This window comes from Sus scrofa, chromosome 15, assembly GCF_000003025.6.
Source record: "Sus scrofa isolate TJ Tabasco breed Duroc chromosome 15, Sscrofa11.1, whole genome shotgun sequence".
NCBI lineage: Eukaryota > Metazoa > Chordata > Mammalia > Artiodactyla > Suidae > Sus > Sus scrofa.
This window is the reverse complement of record NC_010457.5, coordinates 8,104,679-8,120,864: the sequence shown is the minus strand read 5'-3', so window position 1 is coordinate 8,120,864 and position 16,186 is coordinate 8,104,679. Positions and strand designations below refer to the sequence as shown.

Below are 16,186 nucleotides of genomic sequence, written 5' to 3'. Positions count from 1 at the left end.
AACATCTAAGGGCACTATGGTGAAAACTGGACTAAGGTGAGAAGAGAACCCACTCCATCCTTGGCTGCATGAGCCATGTGACTCGGGAAAATCACCCCACCTTACTGGAACTCAGTTTCCTCATTACAAAATGAGGGGCTTTGACAAGATGATTTTTTAAAACTCTTTCTCACTCTAAGTTTTCTCTGATTTTGTTATTTAATTTGTTCTATTTGAAAGAAAACAATTCTCCATTGTTCTTTTCTGGCTATGTTCTCTTTTGGAAAAAAGAATAATACAATAGAATCATGTGTGTTTCATAAAAATTGTTACCTCAGAAGGCTTTATGGAGTTAGAAAATGTCACTATAAAGTTAAATAAATGGCAGCCAAGGGAGAAATGAGCAGGGAAGACAGGGAGAGGCTAGAGATTTTAAAGGAAATTTCAAGTGAGACCTGAGATTTCAAGATACAGCTGGAGCAAAGAAGGCCCTCTCACAGGGATGAGGAACATGTGGGGTCAAAGGGGTGATGGGGGAAAATGTAAAGGTAAAATGGACAGAGATGGGGGAACTTTTTAAAAATTTTGGACCTCCAGCAATACAATGTAATGGAGTGGTTTAATTTTAAGAAAAGGGAAACAACCATAATTCTGAAAGAGACGGCGAGACAGTCCCCTGCGGACGGGTGGGGGTGAACTACAGTGGGGAGTGAGCGGTGTGAGTAATAACCCCACACGTCCAGACAACTGTGAGCACTTCAGGCACATCCGAGGAGAAATAAATGTAGCTGGAATCAATGCTTCTGGCTATGAGGACACGGATTTCCACATCCTTGTTGCTCTTCCTTGGATCAGATCCAAGCCAAACTCCCCAAACCCCTAATAGGTTGACCAGAAAAAAACTCCAATTTTCCCCCAAAAAGGTTAATCAAAGTGCTCAAATTTGCCTTGTTTAGAAGGCAGTTGGTTGGGTTCTTCCTCATTTTTTAAAAAAATCAGTTATCCTCTACCTGCTTTGGTCTATTGTTCTGTTTTTAAAAAATTATGAGAGAAGCTGGTATAGTGACCTAAAGTCAGTCTTTCATCTTCCTTTTGAATGTCAAAATGATACGCAGATACCCTGGGGTAAGGTGGGAAATCCTATTCCACATGGGGATAGAGTCATAAACTCTTATGGAATGTCATTGTCACGGGCGAATTCAGATATTATTTCAATAAACTCCTTTGAGCAACATAATCTATGAGTTTATTAAAAGACCCTCAGGTTTATCTGGTGGACTATAAATAATCTATACGCTCTTTCAAACAAAAAATTCAAATGGCAGAGCAAAGGCATTAAGCTTTCCCCTCAAGTTACATTAGGAGTGGATCTGTTGGCTGCCAGTGCAGCCTCCTGATACGGTACAAGGGCTGGATCCGTTCCTAATGGAGCTTGATGAGAACAAGGACTGCATCTGGATTTCCCACAGTCTCAGAATGAGTGGTGGGTGAACCAGGGTTCAGAAGCACACAAATAAGCTGGGGTTATTTCTTTTCACCTTGTCAGAGGGAGGAAGGGGATTGCTTTGTGTCCCTCCGCGGAACTCTTCATTACCTTCTCAAATTCCCCTTGCCGCTAGACAACTAGGGTTTTCTTCCAGCTCCAAACCCCCTTACCCTCTCCCTTGCTACATCCTTCAATCTCTCCTTCTCTGTGTCCTTCCCATTTCCTCACTCGCATAGACGTCTAAATTCTAGCAAACAGAATAATGACAAATAGAAGCTGCTAATTTCCTTTTCCACTAACACTGCAGTCTTTTTTTTTTTTTTTTTTTTTTTATCCTCTTGGGGTCTGTTTTTATGTATTATTCTAAGACACATAATTTGCTTGCTCAAAATCTGAGATTTCATTCCAGTCCAGATTCAGAGAAGATGCTACCTGGAGTTTGTTCTCTGATGAGATCCTGCTGTATAGCATAGCGAACTATATCTAGTCACATGTGATGGAACATGGTAGAAGATAATGTGAGAAGAAGGATGTGTGTGTGTGTGTGTGTGAGAGAGAGAGAGAGAGAGAGAGAGAGAGAGAGAGAGAGAAAGAGAGACTGGGTCACTTTGCTGTACAGCAGAAATTGACAGAATATTGTAAATCAATTATATTAGAAAAAATAAAAATCTTAAAAAAATGTTCTCTGATGGGATGTTTTCTGAAAACAGGAATCTTCCATTTTTGTCTTTGCAGTTCACACCTAGATTAGACCATGCTTTACATTAACACAAAGTAAAGCAAATGAATGGATACATTGAATGGGTGTTTGGGTGTAATTTGAGTGTAACGACATCAACATTTCTTATAAACCTACTAAATATTAAAAGACAAATAGTCGTTGGAGAAAATCTCAAATGCCAGTCTGTTTTTAAAGAATCATTTACTGGACCAATCTTTAGATGCAAATGGTCTAGATCCACCCAATAATGAGAAAAAGGGACACTCGAAAATAATCATTTTAAACGTACTTGCATAGTCTCAAAAATGTTATGGATTACAGTGGGAAAAACTGGTAAGTTTTCAATTGAAAAAGCAGCTAACAAATCTCCTTTGAGGGACATTCCATAGAGAACCTGACCAATACTCCTTAAAACTGTCAAGGTCATCAAAAACAAGGAAAAAATTGAGAAACCGTAAGAGCCAAGGGGAAAATCTGAAAAACTATGACAACCAAGTGGAGCCTAAGAAGATGATGACTAAATATAATGCTCTATCCTGGATAGGATCCAGAGAAAAAGGACATTAGGAGAAAAATGAGGAAATCTTAATAAACTAGGAACTTTAATTAACAATAATGTATCAATATTGTTTCATTAACTAAAACAAATATGCCATACTAGTATAAGATGTTAATAACAGGGGACACTGGATATGACATATATTGGAACTTACTATGTCATCTTTGCAGAGTTTTTTGTAAATCTACAACTATTCTTCAAAAAAGTTTAATTTAAAAATTCAAAGTAAATAAAATATTTTTAAATAATTGATTGTCATAGAAATGTTTTAAAAATATACAGCAAACTTCTCTGCTTTCTTAAATGGCAGTTGCAAGCATGATTTGATCTTTTCTTTAAAACTAGGGTACACTGTGAATAGTTTTTATTCCTTGTGATAATACAAAGACTATTGCTTCCTCTCTGACAGTCTGAAATCAGAGTGCATTTCTTCTGCATGTGCTTACTTTTAGCAAAGTCTCCCTGTAATATATTATATCTATATATTATTCATATCATATTATATATTACTCAATTGTATATATAAGGTAAAGCATTTATATATTATATAAAGCGTTTAGAATGCTGCCTGGGACCATAGTAGAAAGTTTACAGTGACCTTAATATTGTATGAACATAACTGTTATTACCTATTCTAAGCAGATCATAAGCTTTGGACTTTTCTAGTAACAATGATGAATGGGTTGTAACCTATTCATATTTGTTCACCTGGCTGATGTTGTAACCAAATATGGACACTATTTAGTGGTCCATCAAGGTAAAGAATTAGGTCTTTGCAAACGTCAAGAGTGAAAAATGATTCAGCTGGGAATCACAACTCTGTTTTAGGTCCCATTGGTCCCGTCAAACAAGCATGGGAGTTCACACATATTCCTGCCCATCTTCTCCCTCTCTAAACTCTGACTTGCCCACATCTCCCAGATCAAAAATGTACCATGGAACAGAAAATAGATACCTTGTTGCAAAGCACCCAAGTGAACTGCAGATTGTTTGGGAAGGTGACTTTATAAAGTATCTTTCTTGTTTTCAAGTGCTTCATGACGGAAAACCCTTGAGTGGGCAGCCTGGAGGAAGCTGTGGGTGATTGGTTCGGTTCACTCTCAGGCAATGTGGTATTGGAAAAATCCTCTCCAGACATTTGCAGGAACCCTCTGCCTGGCTCCACTCCTGCCAGTCAAAAATGAGGCAGGCCTCCCCATTTGGCAAGTGGCCAGAGGAGGGTGCTCTGTTGTTAGGTGAAGATCCTCCAGGAGGAGAGGAAAACCAGCAAACTGGGATCGTCTTTACTTTCCATCTTCCTTCAAACCTACGAGCAGAGCCCTTGTGGTGTTTCTCCTTTTTTTGTCTCATCCTGTCACTCTCTAGTCTTTGAACAATAGAACCAACAATGGTCTTGTCTAAATGATTTCACAGGCTATTATTCAGACACTCAACTTTTAACATTTCAATTTTGTCACTCTGTTTCCACACAAAAGGTGCACTTCTACAGTATAATGTTCTCAGAATTATGTCAACGAGCAGTAATGGCTTTTAACATTAAGTTGATCATTAACAACTACATTATCTGAGGCATAATCAGTACTTCAGCCTTTTGAGTGATTATGACACTACGGAATTTGAAACTAATAGGAGGATGCACGCATAACAACATATAAAAATATTTACATGGTAATAAAAGATTAGTGAAAAGCAAATAGAAACTGCATAATGAAAAAACTCAAACATTTTATTTACAAAATGTGAATTTCTAAAGGAGAAAAACAGCAATATGACAACAGTAGCATTTCTTTGTTCATAAAGGGTTTTAATATTGTACCTAAATATTCTGTGTAGAGGTCATTTCAGTGGAGCTGTTTAAGAAGGACATTACCCAATAAGTTTGTATCTTTAAAACAGTGAATAAAGTAGAAAGAGGATTCTATGCTTTAACTACTACTGTATTTTCATAAATTTCCAAGCTATGTGGCAAAGAATGCTGAATTGATGATCCTGAGTCTTGTCTTTAAAGCTGTTTTCCTCTTCCCCCTCCCATCTCTTTCATGATAAATCTTTTCAGGTATATTTACCCACAATTCAGTGTTTGCAACCATGCAGCATTCAAGACACAAGGAGAACAGTCATAGCAGTGACACCAAATTCTGAAGAGAAGCCCAAGTCTAAATGGACCATGTCTTTCATATGATTCTGGATTTTGATTAGAACCTATTAATCTTAATAAATAGACTTCTCATAAAGAATCAAGCCAGTGTCCATATAATCATAAAGAGTAACATCCATGCTATTCTTTTCCTCTGATAAAATAATCAAATTTCCAGCAGTCTATCCTTCAATAAATTCCTAGTACTAGAAATAACAGCACACAAAGTTTATCACATTATGACAGTGACTATCAAACCAAACTAAATACCCAAAAGAGAGAGATGGTTAAGAAACCAATGGCTACATTTTCATTTTCACAATGATAAAAGATGGCTTAGCCATTTCTTGTGGTGTTTACCAAAAATAAAACTAAAGAAAATATTTATAAAATTAAATGTTAAAAGAAAAAGACACAATTGCACTGTGTGTGCATGTAAAGCACTATGCACAGAAAAAAAACAAAAACAAAAAACAAAAAACAAACCAAAAAAAAACAGGGGAGGAGGTGACTTAGGGGAAGAAAATATACCAAGTAAACAGTGTGGTTTTCTGGGCAGTGGTTTTGCCTTTTCCCCCACCCCCTCCTCCTCACCCTTCTTTCTTCTCTATACTTTTCTATATTTCCCAAATTTTCTTCAAAGAGAATACATTATTTTTCCCATTTGAAAGAGGATGTATATTTAACTCTGTTGTTTACTTGGCCTTGTTGGAAGATACTGAACCAAATATACGTCTAACAAGAACAATGTGCAAAAACCATGACTGTCATTCTTCCACCACGGAGAGAGAGTCCTTTGATTTGAAAATACAGAAACTCTGTGTGGAGTACATGTGCCATTTGCGTGACTTCTTTTGGCTCCAAATCTTCCTTTCTCCGATTGGCCCCACCCACATTGATAAACCACTATCCTTTCCAAGTGGACTTTCTGTGCCCAGAGAGCTTTGCTTCAGCTCACACTCATTTCAGTTCACACTTACCTTTTCTAAGCTTGTCTCCCAACGTTAATACAAGAGGTTTATTTAGGGAATGGAAGCAGCATATTTTGAGGGAGAGTGGAAGGCTTTTATTGCTTCATTCCAGGAAACTGGGAAACATCTAAGAGAATGTATGTACCCTGATTGTGAGGAGGAAATTTGACATGACAGGTTGAGGTGCAAGAAGGCATATGGGCAAGAGGGTACACACTCATTGCTACAAAGACCTCTGCTTGCTGACCTTTGCATGTGTCTTATTCTGTCTGTCTGCCTTTCCAAACACCTCATATATGATTTCTCCCTCCTAGAATACTCTCTCTTATACTGTCTATTCTTTATCAAACCCTGGCCCTATCTTTCTTTCAAACTTAGCTCATTTAAAAATAATACATATGAGCTTTATATATGTAAAGATATTCATATCCTTTCTTACGATACTGCATTTGATCACAAATCACTCTTCTAAAGTGTTCCAACTAAAAACCACTTCAACTCTGTCATTTTTCTTTTTTTTTTCCATTCCACAATTATATATTGAAAAATACTGATGCATAGAAGCATCACACCAAATTCATACTAATAAAATATGGTTAAAGTTCATTCTCTTGGCTATCCTCTCTAAAATTTCAAAGATATAGGAAAATATCGTGAACCGTAAAACATGAGAATAGTGATTTTACTTATATAAATACATCTGAAGTTCTAGGAGTTCGTTTTATAGATGCGTATTTAACTCTGTTGTTCTTTTCTAATTTTCAATCAGTATTTCTTTAAAATACTTGGAAAAAAGCTTAGGTTTATCTTTGATATGTGGAAAGAATAAATATACTGAGAAAATACGAGAACAAATCAACCCAGATTTGTTGATTGTCATGCCAGCCAAAAGGTGATCATCTCCATTCTCCTACGTGGTCTTTTTGCATGAAGATCCAGCTTCTTCTGCAACTAGGAATCCCGCGCCACTGTCTCATACTTCCTGTCGCTCAGTATGTTTGTCCTACTTCCATTCCAAGAAGCTATATAATGGGAAAGCTATATCATGACCTTCTTTCTCTCATAATGCTATTGAACAGTAAGTCAGGCACCATACTGCATGGGATTTACTAGTGAGCCTGTGTCCTCATGAATACTAGTCAGATTCATTTCCACTGAGCCACGATGGGAACTCCCCAGCTAACTCTTAGAACTATGAGACGCTATAAGAAATTTGTGTCTGGAGTTCCCGTCGTGGCGCAGTGGTTAACGAATCCGACTAGGAACCATGAGGTTGCGGGTTCGGTCCCTGCCCTTGCTCAGTGGGTTAACGATCCGGCGTTGCCGTGAACTGTGGTGTAGGTTGCAGACGTGGCTCGGATCCCGCGTTGCTGTGGCTCTGGCGTAGGCCGGTGGCTACAGCTCCGATTCAACCCCTAGCCTGGGAACCTCCATATGCCGCGGGAGCAGCCCAAGAAATAGCAACAACAACAACAACAACAAAAGACAAAAAACAAAAAAAATAAGAAAGAAATTTGTGTCTTTAGCCACTAAATTTTGAAACAGTTTTTTATGCAATGACAGAAAACCAGGACAAAAGTCATGCTTGATACTTTATAAAAACCTATGCATCATCACATAAGTTCCATGATGGTAGGGAACAGTACTGGATTACTACAAAAGCCTAACTGGTTTCTCACATTACTTTTGCTTCCAACCAATTATTCTCCACATAGCAGTCAGAATGACCATCACTATAACTTACATCAAAGTCTTTTCTGATCCTCAGACTAGTCTATGTTTCAATTATAAATTATGATTCTAGTCTACCCATCTCTTTCATAACATTTATTGCACTGTATTTTTAATCATAATTTGCATAATCACTATATAAATATTGTTCTCCCTCAGTAGATATTAATCCCTGTTAGGCAAGGATAAGACACCTTATCCATTGGCCTAACCCCAGCGTTAAGCACAGTGCTTTGTTAGTACATGCTAGGTGTTCGATAAACATTTGTTAAATGAATAACTTCTTAAAATGTCTTTTACTTGATTTTGTAGTAAAAACTTATTTCTTAATAACTTTGCAACTTTTGACTATTTCTAGTTGCAAAGAAAAAAAAAAGTAATATTTTAGCCAATTTTTTTACAAGCTTCTAGAAATAGATCTTGAAAATAGTTACCTGAAATGTACTCAAACCTTCCAATCTTAAACTTGGGATTCTCTTAAGAAAATCAGAGATCTGACCGCTCTTTCTCGAGAATAGGTCTTCAGACTCTATCTTACTGGTCAAAGCAATATAAAAAATAATTCTCCCACTTTTTCCCCCCAGTTATAATTTTATTTTCTATAGAATTTTTTAAAATGCTATTCTACATTTTATGTGCATATTTATATTTGTTAACTTATTTAGATTAACAATAAAAGATTCTCCAACTCCTTCTTTGACCGAACGTGGAAAACATAAAGCCTTAGTTAATATAATAATACCAATCCTAGAAAATCAAAATCATTACCAAAAAATTTTCTACATTAATAAAAAATGGAGCCAGACAGACTGTTAGGTAAGGCATATGATAATGAAGCACAGAACTGGTTAAACATGAGGACACTTCCCTATATAGGAGACTAAAGGCCTAAATATTCAATAATGAAAATTTTAGCCATATGTGCACTTATATGAAACAGATTATTAACAGTTATTCTCCATAAATATAAGAAATGAAATACAATAAATCTGAATAATTTTAAATTATTTTTCTGAAATCACAGCCATTAAGCAGTGATGAGCATTCAAGGGAAATATTCATCACAATACATGTATGACAGAAATACCAAGTTCATCTTGAGATGTCAAAAGGAGGCGAATGCTACAAATGCTTATATGCAAAAACATTTTCAGAGTAATTACATTTTTTGGACAACATTTTCAGCATTCTTTTTCTTTTTTTCTTACATATGTTTCTAAATCTGTGTTTGGAATCCAAATTTTAAATTTAATTACAAGCAGAAGAATATGCCTACTTAACATCTAATTTGGTCCTAAATTACCCTTAAATTCATAGGGACTCATGGAAGTTTAAGGTTGGAAGTTTCCTAAAGTTCATCTCACCCAGTGATTTTCAGAGATTAAAGTGCTTTAGAATCACCTAGAGGCTTATTAAAATACAGTTTGCTGGGCTCCACCCTCTGGGTTTCTGAATCAGTGGGTCTGGGGTGAGGCCAGAGAATTTGCTTCTTTCATTCCCAGAATGTGTTCATGTTACTGGTCCAGAAACCTGGCTTGGAGGTTCACTGGTCTAACCTACTCTCACATTTTATAGATAAAACAGTAGAAGCTCAGAAAACTTAAAAGATTAACCAAATGATTCTGCCACTTTCAGTGGCAAAACAGCAGGAAAAGGCAGGCCTAGAAGGCAGCTTTTCTATTCCAGATTGCACGTTCCTTCGCTTCTACTTTCTCATTTTGAGGTGTATTCAGTATCATATGAGGTGTTGATTAACAAGCTGCAGAAAAAAAAATAAGTCACAGCTGAGGAAAAGGGAAGGCAATGTAAATATCCTCTCTCCCAGTTGACAAAATTAAAGACATGCAGGACTGCATCAAAAATTGAATGATTCAGGTATTTCTTTGTGGCCACTACTCCGCTTTTGAAGTTCATTTCCCTCTAAACATCTAAGGCCTTACTTTGCATTCTTACATTGCAACGTCTTTGTTGATAACTTTTCAGTAATTCCATTAAAGCAAATCACAGGGTTGTCAAATCTTCAAGGATCAGAAGATCATGAGTTGACAAGTAGCAGATGCACAGAAAGAAGTTTTAAATAACATGCATTCATTCCCCATGTGGAGTAAAGTAGAATACCTATTACTCTGTGATAGTAAAACCAGCCGGGAAGTAACAAAGAATGGAGTTATGCCATGATATTTACTGTTTCTCCCACTTTTATTCAGTGAAGAATCAAAGAACTCAGAAGAAAGAGAACTCTCAGATTTTTCAAACAAGCTGTTTCTGTTTAAGGACAGAAGTTTCTGTTAAAATTTAGTATAATTGTGATGTCACTGAGCACAGTGAAAGCTTCAGGCAAACAGAACATTCTCATTGTAATACCACTACTGTAGGCATATTTGAAACACTATAGCTTCTTCAGACTATAATTATAACTGTTTGTTGCCTCTGTGGTTTCAAAGATAATAGAAGTTGTTCACAAAATTTACACAACACTGATGTGTTGCATATAAAATATAGACAATCACGTGCAAAATATCCCATTATATATTTTCTCATAGAGAGAAACAGCTGAGAAACCTACAGACCATCAAATTATGACTCCAGTGTTTCATTACAAGCAATTAGACTCCGGAACCCAAAGGTACAACTAAAATGCTTGGTGTAATTTGGCTAATACCATTTAAGAACTGGGCCACAGGTGTTTAAATCTGCAGAAAAGAAAAGTCCTGGTGGCTCTGGGGTCTTATTACTTATTTGTAATTCCTTCTATAGCTGGAGCATCAAAAGTGGGACTAGGGAGAAAATATCTGGTAAGTGAGGAGAGAGATTCAAAATTCCACTGGTTTATTCCATAAGCACTGAGTGAATGACTACACAATTCTTGCTTCAGTGAACTCAAAATCCAGCAGGAGAGGTGGGCATAAATACACTCCTTCATCAAATGTTAAACAGTGCTGTAAAGAGATCAGTACAACCTGTTACTAATGTTATAAGACAGACTGCTTCTGTGTTCAAAGGACTGAGAAATTAGGAAGTTATTGCCAACAAATGACACTGATCTGAGTCTATAAGAATTAAAAAGTAGTTTCCATATGGAAAAGGAAATCATCTGGCAGGAAATAAAGATATGAGAGACAGGTTGAGGTCATACCTCTTAGAAAATGATGCTAAGGAATCATGTTTCCAGAATATAGGAGCCATGGGGAGTGTTGGAAGGCTGTAGGAAGAGTAGTTTCTGGGAAGCACACCTGAAAAAGGTAGACAAAAAAAAAAAAAGATGTCTTTTTGTAATGCCTGGCTGAGTTGTTGTAATAATAGTCTCTTCAGAAATCAATCACAAAGAATCTAAGGAGTTAAAAAAGAGATTTGGAACAGACTTTTGCCCTGAGGTATCTGCTAATTTCTGGTGGCCTAGAACCTGAATTTCAATGAGTCATTCTTTAGTGACAGGACACAAAATTGAGGCCAAAGCAGAAATGGACATCACCACAACAAGATAAATGGAAAAAAAAAAAAAAACCCTAAAAACTAAAAATAACAAAAAAAAGCAAAAAATAATTAAATTATAATCAAAGACACAATATGCAGCATCAGCACAACAAAAAGTTAGTTCTATGATGAGACTAATAAAGAACAAATCTCTGACAAGAATAATCAAGAAAAAAAAGAAAAATGCAGAGTAGACAATATGGGGTGTGTGTGAAAGGCGGACTTAGGGATGTAGAACATAATAAAAAGATAGTAAGAGAATACTTTGTCAACTTTATTGTAGTAAATTTGAATGAATCTGTGAAATGAAAGAATTTGCAATCTAACTTGTTTATGAAAACCTAGAAAATCTGAATCACCTTAGAACCCTCTCAAGAAACTAAAAATGTTTTAGAATTTCTCCCAAAGAAAAACACCTTATTGAAATTGTTCTTTTGGTGCCTTTGGCAAGGCAATCAAGAAACAAATTATTCCACTATTTTAGAGAGGAGATAAATATAAATACTCTCTAACATATTGGGTGAAACTAGCATATCCTTTATACCAAACCAGACAGAGTCAATTTGAAACAGAAAAATATGGGCCAATCTCACACAAAAAATATTAAAAAATTAAATTTGAGAATATATGAAGAAAATAGCACACTATTAACAGATTATGATTATTCTCAAAAAGCAAGGTTAATTCAACATGAGAAAATTATGAGATTGCTTCATTACACTAAAAGATTAAAGGAGAAAATTCAAAGGACATAAACCTATACATCCAAGAAACTCAATAAACTCTGGTAGGATAAACACAAAGAGATTCTCACCAAGACACATTATAATCAAAGTTTCTTTTTTAGGGCCACACCAAATGGCATATGGAAGTTTCCAGGCTAGGGGTCGATCAGAGCTGCAGCTGCCAGTCTACACCACAGCCACAGCATCACCAGATCCAAGGCACATCTGCAACCTGTTCTGCAGCTTGCAGCAATGCCAGATACTTAACCCACTGAGGGAGGCCAGGGGTTGAACCCTCATCCTCATGAAGACTAGCCAGGTTCTTAACCTGCTGAACCACAACAAGAACTCTGTCAAGCTTTCAAAAGACAAAAACAAAGAGAGAATCTTAAAAATAGTACATAAGAAGCAATTCATTATGTATAAGGGATCCTTAATAAGATTATAAGCTGATTTCTTTTCCATATGTCAATAGGCAGTAAAATGACCTATTTAAGCACTGAAAGAATAAAATTATCAACCAAAAATTCTATATATGATCAAACTATCTTTCAACAATAAAAGTAAAGTTGACTTTACCCAATGAAAAACCCAAGAGAGTTTGTCAGTAGGAGAGCTGCCCTGTAAGTGCTAAAAGGAGTCACGTAGACTGAAATGAAAGGACATTAGACAATAACTCAAAACCATATGAAGAAATAAAGAGCAACCAAAAAATAAAGTATACAGCAAACATGACAGTAAGTAGTAATGTATATTTAATATGCAACTCCTCTTTTTTTTCTTTTTTCCCTATATTATTTGGAAGACAAATGCATAAGAGAATCAGTTTTATAATGATGGGTGGAGGATGGAGCTATAAATGAAGAGAGATTTTCTTTACAATTGAAGAATAGTCTGAATAAATTTTTATCTAAAGAGATAATAACCAGTGGATGTGACCTATCAGATTGCAGGACTTACTTCAGATGTATAGTAATTAAGTCAGTGTGGCACTAGGGTAGAGATAAACCTATAGACCAGTGGAATGGGACAGAGATTCCAGAATCCGATCTATACACTTAGATGGAAACTTGATATATAAGAGAATTAGCACTGAAAATCAGTAGCAAAAGGACGAATTTATCCTTAAACTATGCTCGGACAACTGATTATCTATGTTGGAAAAAAGTGTGTAGTTCTGACCCTATAAGCAAGCAATTCCAAACCGATCAGGTACCTAAACTGGAAAACCAGGAGTTAAAACAGACTATTGGAAAATCCTATTTATCTCTTCAGGGTAATAAATATTTTTTAAATCAAACAGGAAGCATAATCCAAAAAGGAAAAGAGTGAAAAGGGATTGCTGTTCTCCCTTTTAAGAATTCATTTAAAATCTTATGAATTCAAGTGAAAAATTCAGATAGTCCCTTAAAAATGAGAAGAGGATATAAAAAGGTTTTCACAGATGAATGGACAGTAAACATAGGAAAATTTCTTTTTGCCAGTAGCAATCAAGGAAGTCTAAAAATACTACATATTGGTAATATGCAGAATACCGATGCTTCTCATACACTGCTGATGTAGAATAAAGTCGTAAAACTATTTTAGGAAACAATCTGGAGTTGCTTGGTAAAGGTACATTTGTGCATACCTAGCACCACCACTTCTATGTATACATCCTAAAGAAGCTCTCGAATTCATGAACATGAGCAAACTTACATAAGAACATTTTTTTCAAGATTTTTATTTTTTCTATTACAGTTGATTTACAATGTTCTGTCAATTTCTGCTGTACAGCAAAGAAAAATAATTTTTTTCTCTCATTATCCTCCATCATGTACCATCGCAAGTGACTAGATATAGTTCCCTGTGCTATACAGCAGGATCTCATTGCTTATCCACTCCAAATGCAACAGTTTGCATCTACTAACCCCAAACTTCTGGTCCACAGCAACCCATTTTTTGGTAGCAAAAAATCAATCCAAGTGTCTAATAATAGTAGAATTAAAAAATTGAAATGCATTATTTTTGTTGAGATAAAATTGATAAATAACATTGCATGAGTTTCAGGTGTATGTTATAATTGAATATTTGCTGGAATATAGTCCTATGCAACAGTGAAACACAAATTACTGATAAATCATCAACATAAATGGATCTTTAAAACATAACATCAAGTCACAGAGCAACACATTATGATTCCTTTTACATAAAGTACAAAAAAGGCAAAACAAAATAATGCCGATTCATATTTTTATAAATATATCCATGTATAATCCCTATACAGCTTAGTACATAGACATATATGATAAACTTTAAGGAAAACAAGGAAATAATTAACATTATTCAGGATAGCAGTTATGTTTAGGAGAGGAAGGGGCCTCAACTGAGTAGAAACTTACAAAACATAGGCTTATAAATACAAAGATAATATCTTATTTTTTAGGCTGAATTATAAGCAGTGATAATTTTCTTCTTTTTGTAAATTCTACTTATATATTATATACATTCTTCTGGTATGGCTGGCTATCTTTCACAATATAAAATATTATATTCACAGTAAAATACAAAATAATTTATTTGCAATAAAAAGTAAAAACAAAAAGAAAGTCTGTGTAGGACAAATGACTCAAGTCTAGGCTTTGGAAAGATTATTTTGATGGACATACAAAAGAGAGATATTGATGGCTACTGCTGCCTAGAAGGGGGAAAATGAAGTTCTGAGCTAGGCAATGCTAATCAAGTGCAGATTTGCAAGAGAAAACTTGTGAACACCTAATTGACAGAATAGATAAGAGGATGTTGATGTGTTTTGTTCCCGGTTTATTGTTGAAAAGAGTAGGAGTGAGCAATGGAAAGACAGACCCACAAGAGAACATCATCCCCAAAGCCAAATGAGGATGAAGACATTAGAGTTGGGACTGGGTACCTTCAATCACTAGAGCATGTTCTGAGTCATCTGCTGGTATGAAATGTACAGGAATATTTTTCTGGATTCAGGGTGAAGGGAGAGGGTATGGAAGAGCAGCTGTGAGAAATACAATAGGGAAAAAAACAGAGGCAAAGAGATTACAGAGCAGCACAGCATATGAGAGCCCAGCTGAGGTTGGATGGTATGAATCTGCAGGAGAGCCAGCTGGCATGATTCATGACCTACTCTAGCAACCTTGGTTATTACTGAATGGTTTTCAAGGTTGCAAATATCACCATGTTCAAAACATACAGACACACACGTGCAAGCACTCATGCATGCACTCACATACTCCAAATTTGGACTGAATAATTGTTAGCGGTCTATCAAAAAACAGAGACCACAGTGCAGAGGAAAACATAAAATCTTTTGCCTTAGGCAATGGAATGGCCTAGGATAAAAGCATTTTCATCTAGGCACAGCTTCTTCAGGATTCTGGTCAGAATTTCCAGGAAAACTTAAAAAAGGTTGGTTAGTGGGACAAACTACTGCCCTGGCTACAGCACTTGACCCTGAGGCAGTCACTAATATTTGGCCTCTCCCACCTTTTCATCGACCTTAGACTCTTGCCTCCTTTAGTGAGCACTCTGATTGGTCCTAGGGGCTTGCCTGGTAGTTTGATCCAGGCCCTCATCTCTGGGCTCTAGTTCCATGTCCTTCTCAAGCTGTGGTTGTTGTACTTGCTCTTCACAAGTACACATGACAATGGGAAGGAGAGGCACACCTCTTTATTACTGTGTACCAGCAGCCCTACATTTTTATGATAATTATGATCAGTTATAAGGAGAGCCCAAAGTGAAATGACAGTGGTGACTGAGTTTTATTGGGTTTTACTGCGATCCCTGATGGAAGCATCCTCGTCTGAGAACTAGGACCTCAAGCACTACAGAGCCCAAAGTTTCAGAGACAGGAAGCAGAGATTCACCAAGCGGGTTATTCTATATAATAAAAAGGAGGACTGTTCCTACATCCACCTCTAAATTCCCAGACCCATGGGACTGAGGGAGACTGGAGAAGGCAGGGGAAGGAACAAAGAATGGATGTGGTCTTGGCTTGTTTTGTTCCCACAAGAAGTTCTGGAGCACAAATGGTACCACCGAGTTGGTCACAGTTTGAGGCAAAAGGACACCAGTGTTTTACCCCTGTCAGACAGTCACTGTCTATAGTCCATCATAAGAGAGGCAGTGTTGAAGGTGGGTATGTAGACTTCCTGGGTAAGGCACCTCCCAGTCAAGGGCAATTTGGCAGAGAAGGGACAGCTACGAATGGTTATCCGCCCACACCCACAGCAGTCAGGAAATGGAAGCATCACAGCATACAAGGGGTCCAACAGCCTGGCATCAATATCTCCACTATACCACCACATCTTAAGATAGCCTTAGTGTCACAAATTATAGTAACACAGAAGAGCAATTCCTTGAAATAAAACCATAAATTTAAAGTCATTCAGTGG

The 16,186-nt window shown here is 36.5% G+C and overlaps 1 protein-coding gene across 1 annotated transcript in view; it reads right to left on the bottom strand.

Annotated features, from left to right (window-relative positions):
* Positions 1-16,186, bottom strand: part of GTDC1 (glycosyltransferase like domain containing 1) — a 476,816-nt gene that overhangs the window by 41,920 nt on the left and 418,710 nt on the right. The window contains exon 14 of the transcript XR_002339027.1: positions 10,721-10,817. The gene's annotated coding sequence lies outside the window, so the exon portion shown is untranslated. The remainder of the gene's footprint in view (positions 1-10,720; positions 10,818-16,186) is intronic.